The 15,835-nt window shown below is 49.0% G+C and overlaps 1 protein-coding gene across 1 annotated transcript in view; it reads left to right on the plus strand.

Moving 5' to 3' along the window:
* Positions 1–15,835, plus strand: part of Tfcp2l1 (transcription factor CP2 like 1) — a 53,289-nt gene that overhangs the window by 11,072 nt on the left and 26,382 nt on the right. The window lies entirely within an intron of this gene.

The raw sequence follows: 15,835 nt of genomic DNA on the forward strand, positions 1-15,835 counted from the left end.
CCTGGGCAGTGTCCAAGGAAGGCCTTGGCAGTAGGAGGACTCTGGTAGTCACGTCATGCCGCACAGGGGTGTCCTGGCCACCAAACCCGGTGGCTGGTTTTAGAGGTGGGGAACATGGTTTGGAAACAAGCATATCTTCAGAGAAAAGTCTTGTAAAGGAGCAACAACTGGGAAATAGACTGAGGGTTACAAGTTCCTGCTGGGGTCAAAGGTCCCTGGGGACCCAGCTTTCCTGACCCTGAAGCCTGAGGGGAGAGAGGAGGTGAGCCCCAGGTGCCTGAGGCCTGGAGATAAGAAGCTCCGTTTTGAGTGCATGAGAAGGAGAAAGCTTTGGTATTTTCCACCCAAACTCTTAATGTGTTTTTCTTTATTACATTAATTAATTAATTAATTTTTATTTGTGTGCTTCTGAGACCAGACAAGGGGTGCTCTAATGAGGGGGGAGGAGAGCCTGCTGAGGTTGGTCCTCTCCTGCCATGAGGGGATCCCAGGACTGAATTCAGATCACCAGGCTTGGTGGCAAGCGCATTGCGTTTCCGTGCTCAGCCACCTCGGCAGCCTCGAAGCAACCTCGAATCCTAAATCTAGTGACACATTACCACTGGAGCCTTGATTTCATTCACCCAGGAACCAAAGTCAATGGGGACCGAAGGTTCCGAAAAGAGAAGGAATCTGAAGGAAGGCAAGAAATGGAGAGCCAGAGAGGCCGACACACCTCTCTTCCATCCAGCAAGTCACGGAACCCTCTTCCCACGCTTTACCATAAGTGGGAAAATCCCTACAAGTAGGTGCTCCTAGGACACGTGCAGTTGGAAATTGCAGAGCTTGAAGTCGGGCACCTGGTTCCAACAAGCCAGTTTCTTCCACTATTGTTTATAAAGAGGAAATATGGGCTGGGGAGCTGGCTTAGCAGGGAAAGGTATTTGCTGCTAAGCAAGATAGCCTTCCGAGGATCAGGCTCAGCCCTCTGCTCTTGCTCTGATACTCTGTAGGTATACTCTAAAATAAATTGTTCTTGTTTTTCCAGGTAACAGCCTGATAGGTGTCGTTAAATTCCCTACTCTCCTCACCTAGTCAGGCAGGAGTCTGGGGAGGGATGGAGCTATAGTGGGTCATGAAGAACTTTCTGGAAGGGGAGGAGTCATTTGGGAAGCCAGGTTTTGTTTTGGGTAGGTCTAGGCCCTGCTCTTCCTGTAGCCTCTGAGGAAAATCTCTTCAGGGAAAGAAGAAACACCCTCCCTTCAGGGAGGGAGATTAGAGTGGCTGCCTTGGCTGAACATCTCCTGCTTGTAAAATGGAGTTTAGCCTTTTCCCTAGCCCCTGGGAACTCCTTCAATCTCTGGACTCCTGGCTGTCCTCTCCAGGACAACCTCCTTTGCTGCAGCTGTTGCCTGAAGAATTACGTGTTCACAAATGCCTGGTTACATTTTTTTCCTTCTTCCCAGGTCTCTCAAGGACTGAATTTAAAGAATGAGGTGGGATTAACTCCTCTGTTTGCTTCCTTTCCTCAACCTCAACAGCAAAGGTTTTTTTTTTTTTTTTAAAAGATTAATTTTTAGCTCAAAGTTTGAGAATATAAACTACAAATGACCCTGCCTGTTCTAGAAAATGTTCCACAGTCTCTGTCTTCCAGATTTTTTTCTTGGTCACTCTGGCATGGGCGTGTGTGTGTGTGTGTGTGTGTGTGTGTGTGTGTGTGTGTGTGTGTGTGTGTGTGTGTTTTTGAGACAGCCTTAGTGTGTAGCCCTGGCTAGCCATCCTGGAACTCACTTTGTAGACCAGGCTGGCCTCAACTCTTGGAGGTCCACCTGCCTCTGCCTCCCGAGTACTGAGTTTAAAATCATAGGTTACCACATCTGGATGTCTGGATCATTTATACATTCTTATGATGTAAGCTTTCCTTCCCCCTGGAGGCTGTCCTGGAACTAGAGCCCCTCTACATGTCTTAGTATAAAAAAGGCCTTTGAGTGACTTGAGGGCCACTTCTCCCAACCCCATTTACTTGGTGGAAAAACTGAGGCCTAGAGTGTGGGAATAACACTTTTCAACCTACACAGTGGGGTTCTAACCATCTTTGTGTCTGTGAGAACACTCCTGGTTTCTCTCTGGGGCTCAAGGGTGGCATTCATACAGCACCCAGAGTGTGTAGTTTCTCCTGTGTTTGAGCCTCGGGACAGAAGGCTAGGGATCTGTTTTTGTAGTGTGGGCTAGAATGGAGTAGAGAAGTCGGGGCTGAACACATACGGGTCTGTTATCCCCTTGCTGGCTGAAGAGCACTCTGCATCCAGAGCTCTCTGTGCCTGAGAGAACCTGGGGTACTTGACCTGCCATTCTCCAGCTTGTTACCACGGATCCTGTGGATCCGGAATGGGAGGAGAGGCCAGGGGTTCATAGGAATCCAGAGTCATGCATTAGTGCCTGTGCCCCAGTGTCCCTACGGGAAAATGCAGAGTCCTGGGTGTCTGCCACCAGGACAGCTGACCAAATTTCTGGTGATTATAACTGCGTCCAGGTTATAGAAGCATGAGCTAGCCCTTGTACGTCAGCTGTTCACTTCATAGTGGGTAAACTAGGCTTAGAGAGACTGCCTGACTGCCCCAGGACATGCAGTGTTACCCCCCTCTTCCTCCCCTTCCTCCTCCCCATCTTCCTCCCCTTCCTCCTCCCCATCTTCCTCCCCTTCCTCCTCCCCATCTTCCTCCCCTTCCTCCTCCCCATCTTCCTCCCCTTCCTCCTCCCCATCTTCCCCCCCCTTCCTCCTACCCATCTTCCTCCCCTTCCTCCTCCCCATCTTCCTCCCCTTCCTCCTCCCCATCTTCCTCCCCTTCCTCCTCCCCATCTTCCCCCCCCTTCCTCCTACCCATCTTCCTCCCCTTCCTCCTCCCCATCTTCCTCCCCTTCCTCCTCCCCATCTTCCTCCCCTTCCTCCTCCCCATCTTCCTCCCCTTTCTCCTCCCCATCTTCCCCCCCTTTCTCCTCCCCATCTTCCCCCCCTTTCTCCTCCCCATCTTCCCCCCTCCTCCTCCTCCCCATCTTTTCCCCCCTTCCTCCTCCCCATCTTCCTCCCCCTTCCTCCTCCCCATCTTCCTCCCCCTTCCTCCTCCCCTTCCTCCTCCCCATCTTCCTCCCCTTCCTCCTACCTCTCCTTTTATTTCCAGGTCTCTCTCCCCTTTCCTAGGGCCTCATACAGCCCAGGCTAAGGGATGGCCTTGGACTACCGATCTTCCCAAGTGCTGGGATTACAGCCATACAGGCCATACTTATTTTTATGACTTTCTGGAGATTACAGGCATGAGCCACCACCACGCCTGGCTTCTGTCTTTTGTCTGTCTTTTTCCTTCTTTTAAGATTTATCTTTAAGATATCCTACACTATATCTGAGTCAGTGTTCTATTGCTGTGAAGAGACACTATGACCAAGACGACTCTTATAAAGGAAAGCATTTAACTGGAGGCTTGCTAAAAGTTTTAGAGGGCCAGTCCATGGTCATAGCAAGAAGCAGTCAGGCATGGTGCTGGCTGGATCAATAGCTTTGAGCTTTACAACCTGATGTGCAGGGAGGGAGGGAGGGAGAGAGAGAGAGAGAGAGAGAGAGAGAGAGAGAGAGAGAGAGAGAGAGAGAGAGAGAGAGAGAGAGAGAGCCTGAGCCTGAGCCTGGCTGTAGAGGGCTTTTGAAACTTCCAAGCCCATGGCCAGTGACACACTTGCTCTACACCTGCTCTAACCAGGTCAGGCCTCCTAATCCTTTCCCAGAAGTTGCACTAACTGGGGACAAAGCATTCAAACATGAGCCTTTGGGGGGCCGTTCTCATTCAGGTCACCACCCTGGTTTGTATGTGCACCACAGCCCGAATGTTTGTGTGTGCACCATGTGTGTGCCTGGTGCTGTGCAGGGCAGAAGAGGATACCACATTCATTGAAAGCGGAGTTAGAGATGGCTGTGAGCTGCCTCGTGCGTGAAACCAAACGCTGTTCTTACAGCCATCTTTCGAACCCTTGGTGTGCCTTTGGAAGGTATTCTTAGAAAACAGCTTTATTGGAATGTAATTTCTACAACGTGCAAACCACCCATTTTAAAGTGTACAATTCAGCTGGGTGTGGTGGCAAGTCTCAAGTTGTCACTGTGTCCCAGCATGTCACAGGGGAAGCAGGATTTCCAGTCTGAGGCTATGCAGCAAGACTATCTTAAAAAAAAAAAAAAAAAAAAAAAAAAAGGCAATTTAATGTTTTTTTTTTTTTTTTTTTTGTATATTCTACTAACATCATTTTGATTCATTTTAGAATATTTTTGTCCTTGGCGTCCATGAGCAGTCATCACCACCCCACCCCTTTTGAATGACAAATAGCTTATTGAGTACATTACATCAATAAATGGGCATTGAGTGGAGTACCATCTACTGCTCAGTAATCCACATCCTATCTTAATTAAATTTGCCATCTTGGGGGCTGGCAGATGGCTCAGATGGTAAAGCACTTGTCACAGAAGCTTCTGAGGGTTCAATCCCTCAGAACCCATGTAGGGGGGAAAAATCTGGCTGTGGTGGTATAGACCCTTAATGTGCTTATTAATGGTGTCCTGGAAATGTTGGCCATTTGAGACTGACTTCTTTAATTCACGCATCAAAACCTTCACTCCTTGAAATCACAGAGCCATCTTGCATTGTACGGGCAATGTCACCATATCTTCTTGAGTTGTTCGTTAGCTGATAGACAGTTGTTATGGCTCTGTGTATGTGGGGTGGGGTAGGGTGTGTGTGGGTGTGGTTCTGGGGTCTTGTTCATAGTTAACAACTGTCTCTGAGCTAAGTTCGCCAGCCCTTGTGTTCATGAACACGTGTATGTTTTGTTTGCTTGTGGTTAGGGTTAGGGATACGGTTTGACCAGAGGTTTCATTGTTTCTCAGGTGCTAAACAAGTTTACAATGTTTTTAAAATCATGATCGGGTCATTGGATTAGCATTTCTATCTCTGAATATTAATCAGTGTTATTGTTGATGTGTATGTGTTTGTGGGTTGGGTGCCTTTGAACTCCCTCGTTATTATTAAATATTATTATTATTATTATTTGTTATTTCTTGAGATAGGTTCTCACTGTGTAGCTCAGGCTGACATCAATCAAACCTTTGTGAATCCTCAACTTCCCCATTGTTGGATTATGGGCATCCAATAAGAAACTCTAGATTCTAGCAACCCTGCCATGCTGTCTTTGTAACTTGTTTTAGTACCCAGTGCCCAGCTGTCCAACCCCCCTTCTCCCTCTGAGAGATTTTTTTTTTGGTGGGAAATGACAGTTTTAGGGATGGGACCCAAGGCCTTGAACTGATTGCTTGTTTGCGTTTGTTTTGGACACAGGGTTTCTCTGTGTAGCCCTGGCTGTCCTGGAAACTTGCTCTGTAGACCAGCCTTGCCTAGAACTCTCTCTCACAGATCCTCCTGTCTCTGCCTCCCAAGTGCTGGGATTAAAGGCATGCATCACCACCATCTGGCTGGTTTTGCACGTGTTAAGCACATCCTCTCCCTCTGCTCTCCCAGCCCCCTCTGAGGGTTTCTATGTATATGTGTGTGTGCATGTACATATGTGTGGAGGCCAGAGGACACCGAGGACACCTGTGGGTGGTGGCCTTCTTCCTACAAGCAACTTGTACTTGCTATTTGACTTAGGGTCTAATGCTCGCTCCCTGGAACTCACAGTCAGCTAGGCTAGCTAGCCAGAGAGCACCAAGGACTCTGTGCCTTCTTTTGTTGGTTGTTTTTGGTTTTTTGGGGGGTTTCAGTCTCTTTGTATAGCCCTGGCACCTGGAATTCTCACAGAGCGACAGAGCTATCTCCTTCCTGCTGATTTTAAAGGTGTGTGCATTAACTATGGCCTCCATCCCTCCCCCACCCTTTTTTAAAAAAACAAAACATTGGTTCCAGGAATCAAACTCAGGCCCTCATGCTTGCACAGTAAGGACTTAATTCACCGAGCCATTTCATGAGTCCCTCTGAGTTTTGTAGGATGACATTTAGACTCTGCATTTCTGGCCCGAGAGGTGTGGAAGCCACCAGTGCCTTGGCAGGGCATATATCACTGGGGATCATCATGCTGTGTTTTTTTTTTTTTTTTTTTTTTGATTGCTAGTAATGTTGGCCTTGAAGACTGAAATAAGACAGTGTGTTGGGTTTCTGCGCAGTTACCTGTCCTCCTGTGCAGCTGTTAAATACCTTGAGCTGAGGAAGCCACTTGGCTGTGGCTTGACCCCCTTTCTGCCTGCTGTGGGGCAAACCATGGTCGCTGTAGTTGCCCGGTAGTGCTTTCCCTCTGCCTACACTTGTGTTAGAAACGCTTCTGTAAGGAGTTTGTCAGGCTAGAGAGATGAGATATCGCAGTCAGTGTAAAGCTTGAGGACCCAAGTTCAATCCCCAACACCCATGGGGGGGGGGTTACAGGGTTAGTAGCGCATACTTTCAATCCCAATGTTGGGAAGATAAAGACAAGTGACTCCCTAGAGCTCACTGGCCAGCCAGCCTCTCCAAATCAGTGCGCTCCAGGTTCAGTGAGAGACCCTGTCTCAAAACAATGTGGCCAATGGTAGAGGATGACACCTGGCATGGACCTCTGGCCTCCACACACAAAATACATACATACATACATATGCATACATACATACATGTCTCCTGGGTTGGCAAGATGGCTCAGCAGGTGAAGGTGCTTGCCCCCAAGTCTGATGACATGAGTTTGGTCCCTGGGACCCACATGGTGAGAGGAGAGAGCTGTCTCTCCTTTGCTGTTCTCTCTCTCTCTCTCTCCCTCCCTCCCTGAATGCATGTGCTGTTCTTTTCCTGTTCTCCCTGCACGTTTACAGGTTAACATGGGTCTTCCGTCATATTTCAGTCTCACGTTGTCCTGCCGATGCTGTAAGTCCCTCCGCCTGGCTCCTCTCTCATTTGTGCCTTGAGCATTTCCTCACTCTTTGCCCCACAAGGCACTTGATGCTCCTCTGGGGTTTCACCTGCCTCAGCCCCGACAGCAGCCCCTTCTCTCTTAAGCGTGCAGGCTATAGCTTTCTTTCCGCGGGGGAGGTACTTTCCTGCACGGAACGACTTTGTATATTCTGACCGGGGGCCTACCGTGTGCCACCAGGCATGATACTTCATCCATGACTCATTGTAGGAAAGAGGTTAAGGTCTTCCAAGGTTACATAGGTCATGGCCCTTCTGGGTGGGGACTTGGGCCCCTGGACAGAAAGGCCTTTGTCCCTGCAGTGTGCTGTCTCCTTGACTGAGTGTACTCAGTCATGGTCACGGGTGCTTGCGTGACACCATGTGCACTGCGGTGACAGGACAGATACTCCCGTCCTGCTGCATGGCCACCTCACTGTGGTTGTCCTGCTCGCCCCCCCCCCCCTTTTGTGAGACAAGGTTTCTTTGTGTAGCTCTGGCTGTCCTGGAATTCGCTCTGTACACCAGGCTGGCCTCGAACTCACAAACATCCGACCACCTCTGCCTCCCAAGGGCTGAGATTAAAGATTAAAGACATGCGCACCACCACTGCCCAACACCTTCACTTTTTTCCCGCCCTCCGACAAGAAGCCATAACTTTTATTAGTGACATAAACAGTAAGTACAAATTTCAAACCACGCTGTAGCTCCCCTTTTGAAACATCAGAAAGGGGAGGTGCCCTTGCCGTCAAATAGTTACATTGTTAATTCCACAACAGGGTTCACAATATCATTACTTACTCTTGCCGCATCTGCTTGTCACTTGACCAATTCTAGGTCCTTAACCTGTTTCACCGACCTCTTCCTCCTCATTCTCTTGTTGGGTCGGAGCCTGAGTGTTTGCTTCAATGTTTGAAACAGCTTCCCCTTGAACAGCTGAGGCAAATCTTCAATCTTGGCTCCTCCAGAAACTATGTAGGCGTCTGAAGCTGGGTGCTTGTAGATGCCTGGTTTTGTGACGATAAAGAGAATGTTTTTAGATTTCCACAGAGCGACTCTAGGAACCCCGTAAGCTGCTGAATACCCAGTTCGGACCCAGCCTTCTTCGCCTTCTTTTCACTCTGACTCTGTTTTGCTCTACTGACCAGTTCTTCATCCGGTTCAGCTGTTGCCACCAGCCGGCCTTGCTGTGTGAAGTCTTCTTGGTCTGTTTCTGATCCTGTCTCAGCCTGAGGCTGTGGCAACTCCTCCTGTTCTGTAACAGGGATGGTTTCTGTGACTTCACCAGGCATTTTGTGCAGGGGACTCGGAACCAAGATGGTGGCAGAACGAGAGGGAGTGAGAGGGTGACCTCCCCGTCATTCTTACAGGACTCTTGGCACATTGCCCTCCTTTTTCTCTGGGGCGACAAGGGCCTCTTATATAGTTTATGTGGCATTCATTACCCAAACCAGCAACTGTTGGAAAGTAAACAATCTGTAAATCTTGACTGGCCAGGGCAATTGCCTCCTGTTCTTGGGAACATGGTGATCTGGGCAGAAGGCCCTGCTCTGGGATCTGCCCATTGGGTAGAGAGCTATTCTAGTTTGTATGCCGTTCTTGCAAAGGCACCTGGTAGGCCCTGCCCAGTGGAGGCCAGCTGGGATAGGCTGCTCTGGACAGCACTGTGCACATAGGAGCTGGCTTCTGGGAGACACTTGGACTGCCCGGCAGAGTTCAAGTTCTGGGGATGGCTCTCTGCTAGGCTGCCTCCTAGCTTAGTGACCTTGAGCGCTGGGTCATTTGGTGTCTAGGATGGTGGTACTGCAGGAGTTATTTGTGCAGTTTAGAGCGGCTGGCACAGGGCTGGGGCAGGTAAGGAAAGCTCAGCCCTTACCTGACTGTTGTGGTCATGGAGAGCGCTCACAAGAAGTGCTGAAGACAGCATTATGTCCCGTTAAGAAAGAGACACAGGGAGGCTGAAAACTTTCTTTGGAAGCTGGGGAGATGGCTCAATGGGTAGAATGCTTACTGGGCCAACATGAGGACCAGAGTTCGGATCCCCAGCCCATACGTTAAATGATGGGTGCGCCTTGAGCTAGCATCAGTCACCCCCAGGGCTGTCGGGGTGGAGACAGGAGGATAACGGGTTTACTGGCTGCCAGCCTAGTTCCAGATGAGATGCTGCTTCAAGGGAATACGTCAGGATGATAGAGCAGGGCACCCAGTGTCCTTTGTGGCCGCGGCATGGTACCCAGGAACCTGTGCACACATGCATATGCAGCAATACACACTTAACTCTCGCTCTCTCTCTCTCTCTCTCTCACACACACACACACATTCCACAAAAACCAAAACCATAAATTGTTTGGACACATAACAAACTTGGGAGGGTCTGGACTCAACTCCAGGGCATCTTCCCAGATCCTGTCTCCTTTTTCTCTTCTTGTTTTGGTCTAGGCTTCGGGTTGCTGAGTCTGCCACTGATCTACAGGGCACCTCAGCCTTGGGCATGTTAGCACCCTCCTGGACCTTCTATCAGAGTGCACTGTGGGTTCTTTGTTTGTTTTTTAGAGACAGGGTTTCCCTGTGTAGCTTTGGAGCCCATCCTGGAACTAGCTCTTATAGACCAGGCTGGTCTTGAACTCACAGAGATCTGCCTGCCTCTACTTCCCAAGGGCTGGGATCAAAGGCATTCGCCACCAACACCCAGCGGGCTCTTTGGTTTTCAAGACAGGGTCTCAGAGATCCCAGGCCGACTTAGTGCAATGTTGCCTAAAAGGATCTAGAACTCCTGATCCTCTCGCCTCCCCTGATCTCTGGGAAGATTACAGGTGTGCTCCTCTATGGCGTTTGTGCGGTGCTGGGTTGCAAACCCAGGGCCTCGTGCACACTAGGTGAGTGCTGGACCAACTGAGCTACTACATCTCCTGTTGCTGCACTGTAGAGTCTTAGCTCCTTGGGCGGCAGCTTCCTTCTGTTCCATTGATAGGACTTGGTCACATTCTGTACCTTCTAATTGGTTCCCTTTTCTCAATGCCCACCTGTCTGATGAGCCTTAGGGTACCAGCTTGACCCTGCAAGAATAAATAGCAACCACTGTTGTCTTGATCATCACCTGTGGCCTGGAATCCAGGCACTTGCCAGTCTTCTTGGTTTGTGTTCCTTCACATTTACTCACAATATACTCTGATTTTGTATGTTCTCTCAAGGCATTTGGAATTTTATTATTTTACTTATTTTTAGTATCTGTATATTTGTTATGTGTCTGTGTGTGTCTATACTAGTGACAGGTGGTGGTCAGAAGATAGCTTGTGTGAGTGTATCTGTATGTGTTTATCTGCCTTTACATCTATAATAGGTAGGTGTGTGTGTGTGTGTGTGTGTGTGTGTGTGTCAGTGCACGTGAACATGTGTGTGCCTCTGTGTGAAGACCAAAGGTTGCTTGAATCATTTCAGAGTTCATCAATACAACATAACCTTTATTCCCATTTACCATACATTTCTTGAGAACAAGGGCTTTTTTTTTTAACAGTTTAAAATTTTGCTTATTTATGTGTGTGTGCATGTATTTGTGCAGGTCAGACAACCTGTTCCGTCCTCCTACCATGTGAGTCCTAAACTTGAACTCGGGTGTCTAGACTTAGTGCCAGGCACCTTTACAAGCTGAGCCATCCCAATGCCAAGGACATTGTTTTATATTCCCAAACTGAGGAAGTTTAGTACTGATATTATAGTAGGACCTGCCGTATGCCTCAACGGTGTTCAGAAGGTCCTGGCATGGTGGGGCCCAACTTTAAGTACAGCACTCAGGAGGCAGAGACAGGTGGATCTTTGTGAGCTGGAGGTCAGCCAAGGCTGCATAGTGTGACCCTGACCTGCCACGGCCCACCCAACCCCCCCCCCCCATTTTAATGTGCTGGGAATCAAACCCAGGGCCCTGAGCATGCAAGGTGAGGGTTTTTTCACAGGACCACACTCTAGCCCTTGATAAGATCTTGTTTCAATCAGGTTTCTGGCCTAATTGAAGCTCCCTGGAGGATGAGGTGTTGTATTCAGCTGGTTAGCCTGCACCTGTTTTGACATTCCCTGTCTACCGTTATACTGAAGGATGCAGGCCAGGTAACTGTATACTGTTACTCAATTAGGTTTGCCTCCTCTGCCCAGATGATGCCAACTTGGACCCTAAGTGAATGTGAGTGCCTTGTTCTCTGCTTTTGTGTTACAGTTTTCTGGAAACACAATGGTGGATCATTTAAGTATGTTTTCAGGGTTTAGCTATCAGTACTGCTGTTCAGTACTGCTGTTCAATACAGATTTGTGCAAGTATTTTTCTTTTGTGCTATTTGTTTGTGTGTACATGTGTATGTGTATATGCGTGCGTGCGCATGTGTGTTTGTATGTGTATCTGGGTGTGTGTTTGCGCACTGTATTGCATGTGTGTATTATGTGTGTTTTCTGATGTGTGTGAGGGTATTATGTGTATGTATTGTATGTGTATTATGTGTATATGTATGTATTCTGTGTGTATTATGTATATTGTGTATGTATTGTATGTATATTATGTGTATATGTATGTATTATATGTGTGCATATGTGCATTGTGTGTATGTATTATGTGCATTATGTGTGTACATGTTACTGTGTGTGCATATTTATAGATGTCCAAGGCAGACTGAGGTTTGGAACCTTCCTTTACCATGTTCCACCTTATATATTGAAGCTGAGTCTCTTGCTGAACCCCGAGTTTGAGGCTTGGTGTGTCCTGGTGGAGAGGTGTCTGAGGTCATTAGTTACTTGTCTTCCTGCAGTGACGATGCCCGATAAAAGCAACTCTTGGGCTGTTTTGGTTCCCAGTCCATCACTGCAGGGAAGGCTCAGCAGTACCAGGGTGAGGCAGCTGGGCACACTGCCAGGAAGCAGGGACTATGGCACTGGATTTCAGCTCACCCTGTCCTTTGACTTCACTTAGCCCCCTGCCCATGGAATGGGGTTGTCCACATTAGGGTAGGCCTTCCCACCGTAGTTAGCCTAACCTAGAGAGTTCCTCACAGACTTGCCCAAAGGTTTGCCTCCTGGGTGATTGATTCTAGACCCTGACCAATCTTCCTGTAGTGTCTTGCGAGGATGTTAGCAGTCTTCCCTGTTTGTTTACGTATTGATAAGCTGATGTGAACCACACTTTGTTACTGTTTTTTCTTTAGCCTTTTTCAATCTTTCCTGGGGGTGGGGAAGATTCCATGTTCTTCTTGGTTCGGATCACCATCTCCAGCTCTCTTATTTGTGTTAGGTGTGTTATGGTAGAATTGACCTTGCCCTTCCCCAGCTTCGTGGTCCTGAGCTGCATCCTCATTCCAATGGCAGGGTCCTAGCCACTGTGATGCGAATATCTGTATTTCCTAATGATCTTAGGCGAGCCCCGTTAAAGTGTCCTTTGGGAACTACTGTGTTAAGGGAAAGAAGAAAGTAACATTCACATAGCTGGTGGGTGGGGGATCACTACCCTTCTACCTACCTAGGTCAGGTCAGGAAAGGAAAGGGTAAGGGACCTAACAGGCAACACCAACCAAATCCACAAATGGCCTTGCCCATTCTGGTGGCCACCTCTGAGGTAGAGGTGAAGTCAGGCTGAATTTAAATTACTCCAGGGAGTCCCCACCCCTCCTTTGGGAGGGACAGTACTTCTTAGTTTGAGTGGGTGGTGTGAGTCAGGCCTCAGTTCCTGCCCCTCCCAGGTCACCTTGGCTCCCTGGGTTGGGCTGGGAGCCACCTGTCAGGAGCTAGTTTACATCACAAAGTGACCTGGGCTCCTTCCCTGCTGTCCTTTGGCAGGGCCTTTAACAATTGTAAGTGTGGTGCTGGGCTGGGTCTTTCCCGGAGGTGCTGGCGCAGCCTGCCTGCCTGCCCCTGACAGCTGGGACCCTCAGACCTCCCAGCACCCGCTCAAGCTAAGTGTCAGAGCTGTCACATTATTTATTTTTGGTTTTTTGAGACAGGGTGTCTCTATTGCTTTGGAGCCTGTCCTGGAACTCGCTCCGTAGACCAGGCTGACCTTGAACTCACAGAGATCTGCCCACCTCTGCCTCCCTGGTGCTGGGACTGAAGTTGTGCACCACCACCGCCCGTCCATCATGATTTTTTTAATGGTGCATAATTATGAGTGTTTTTTTGTTAGGTTGGTTATTTTGCATTTGCTTTTTGAGACAGGCTTCCTCTGTATAGCCCTGGCTGCCCTGGAACTCTGAGGACCAGGCTGGCCTCGAACTCAGAGATCCTCCGGTTTCTGCTTCCTGAGTGCTGGGACTAAAGGTGTGCGTGGATTAAGATGTTTTATGTGAAGATGTGATATGTGCTTGAAAATATTGATTCAAGTTTAAAGTGGTGAGTGACTGACTGAGGATGTAACTAGGTTGGTACCTAACACAAACAAAGCCTGGGGTTTGACCCCAGTGTCCAATGACCCCATGCTTTGAGGGTAATGGTGCATCATAATCTGTAATCTCAATACTGTGGAAGCAGAGGCAGGAAGATCAGAAGTTCAAGGTCCTTCCCAGTTATCTGGGAAGCCCCTCTGTTGCATAACTCTGAAATGGAAACTCCCATTTCCGGTAGGGATTCTTTCCTCCTCTCCATTCCTAAATAATTGCTTAGGATGTTGGAAAAGATCTTAACTTGGAAGAAGGATGTTGGAGGATGTTCAGGGTAGCCTTAAGCACATGCCTTCCAGATAGCAACAACTGCCTGGCTTGTCCTGGGAACCTCTGTGGGCCTCTGCTTTTGTCCCATGGGACTCATGCTACTCCTGGCTAGTTGAGAGACGCTGACAAATCGATATCCCGGAGCCTGTGCCTCCGGTCTACTCCCTGAGTGAAGCGGTCCCTCATCATTCTCCAGAGGAAACCCGCACGCCTGCTGCACTTTGCTTGCCATTTGTATCATATTCATTCCTTCCCTTGGCTCCACAGACACCCTGCCTGTTCTTCAGAGCCCTCTCCCATGCTCCCTGCACGCTCCAGCCTTGCTTCACATGCTCATCAGGATGAGCGAGCGCACCCGGCATTCCTGTCCCCTTCTCTCTGAAGGAGTTATTCAAATTCTGCTTTAGACCTGGACAATGACAAACCTTTGAGAGCAGGAATGTGTTAAACCCTTTGCAAAACCCCATGGTTCTAACACAGGAGAGCATTGTAAAGGATTTGAAATTGGGGCTGGGGGGGAGTGGCTCAGTTGGTAGGACGTTTGCTGTGCAAGCATGAGGATTTGAGTTGGACCCCTAGAAATCACATAAAAAAAGCTGGTCGTGATGGGGCTGGAGAGATGACTTGGGTTATGAGCACCTGATACTCTTTCTAAGGGCCCAGCACCCACACCACGAGGCTCACAAGTGCCAATGACTCTAACACGCTTCCTTGGCCTTTACAGGCTTACACACATAAATAAAACTTTTAAGTGAAAATTTAAAACAGGAAGAAAAGTTGGCTTTGCTTCCCAGTTCCCAGCATTGAGAAGGTGGAGACAGCTGGTTCCCAGGGGATGGCTGGTTTACCAGCCTCGCTGGATTGAGGGACTCCTGTCTCAAAAGAAACAGGTGTCATGCACAGCATACTCATTTAATCCCAGAGTTTGAGAGGCAGAGGCAGGCAGATTTCTTGTGAGTTCGAGCCCAGCCTGCTCTGTATAGGAAGTCACAAGCCAGTCAGAGCTACATAGAGAGATCCCGTCTCAAAGAAGACAACAGCAACCCACCAACCAGTCAAACAAAAACCAAACCACAAAAAGATACGGCGGGGAGTGATTGACAGGGAGGACACCATCTAGCCTCCGTGTGTGCGCATGCATTTGCACTTAAGCACACTACACAATACACACCAGACTATGAACCCACACAGAAGCTTTCGTACAGCACCTACTACGTGCCAGCAGTGAGCTGGGTGGTGGTGGCGGCGGCCCGAACCTCGGGAGTCAGAGGCAGGAGAATCTCTTGAGTTTGAGGCCAGCCTGCTCTACAGAGTGAGTACCAGGGTGATGGTCAGGGCAGCACAGAGAAACCCTGCCTCAAAAAACCAACCCTCCCCCCAAAACAGCAAGAACCCCAACAATTACACAGAGGTCCCCAGATACGGTCCAGACCTTCACAGTTCCAGTTCCCTTCCTCCCGTGCAAGAGCAAGAATGTTACAAGATGGCACTGTGGGCCAGGCTGGTGACTTTGGTCTATGTGACCATGCTCATCCAGTCTGGCTCTAGTGTGCTAGCCTTGAGGCTCACGTGGGCAGGGCAGCTGATGAAGAGGAACAGGATGACTTGGGAGGGGCAGGTGGTTAGAGGCGTCCTTGCCTGTGTATTTGAGATGAGAGGACACAGGAAGAGCATAGGCTAGATTCCCATGGTGATGGAGAAGCCCACCCTGTGATCCTGCCCTCAGTCCACACAGTGGGTCTGACTTGCCAGTGCCGCCTCTTGGTGCAGACTGAAATAATTCTCTATCCGCCAGGAGTTGACCCTGCTTGGCCTGAGTAGAGGTCACCCTGCAGAGCCTGGGGCCAATGCTAATTGCCCCCCCTGGGGCTAGTGCTAATTGCCCCCCTGGGGCTCCTGTAAACTTGTAATGACCACTTGGGCCTTGGGTCTCTGCCAACACCTTCTACATTCTTCAGCAAAGGGAAGGACACTGGAAAAACCAGTTAGGGTGTGGAAGGCTCTTAGTATGTCCAGGCCTAGGGAGTGCTGGACTCTAGTTTCAGGGGCCCAGAAGCAGAGCTTTAAAAAGTCTTAGTTGCTGAGAACATACCTCAGCTGACAAAAATGCTTGGAGCTAAGTTTGGTTCCGAGCATTCACATAAAAAAAGTCAGGCATGGTGGCAGTCTCTTGTAAGCCAAGCTCTAGGGAGACTAAGACAGGTGGACCCCAGGGGCTCTCTGGCCAGCCAAAATCTA

Source organism: Phodopus roborovskii, unplaced genomic scaffold (genome assembly GCF_943737965.1).
Source record: "Phodopus roborovskii unplaced genomic scaffold, PHOROB, whole genome shotgun sequence".
In the NCBI taxonomy this organism is placed as follows: Eukaryota; Metazoa; Chordata; class Mammalia; order Rodentia; family Cricetidae; genus Phodopus; species Phodopus roborovskii.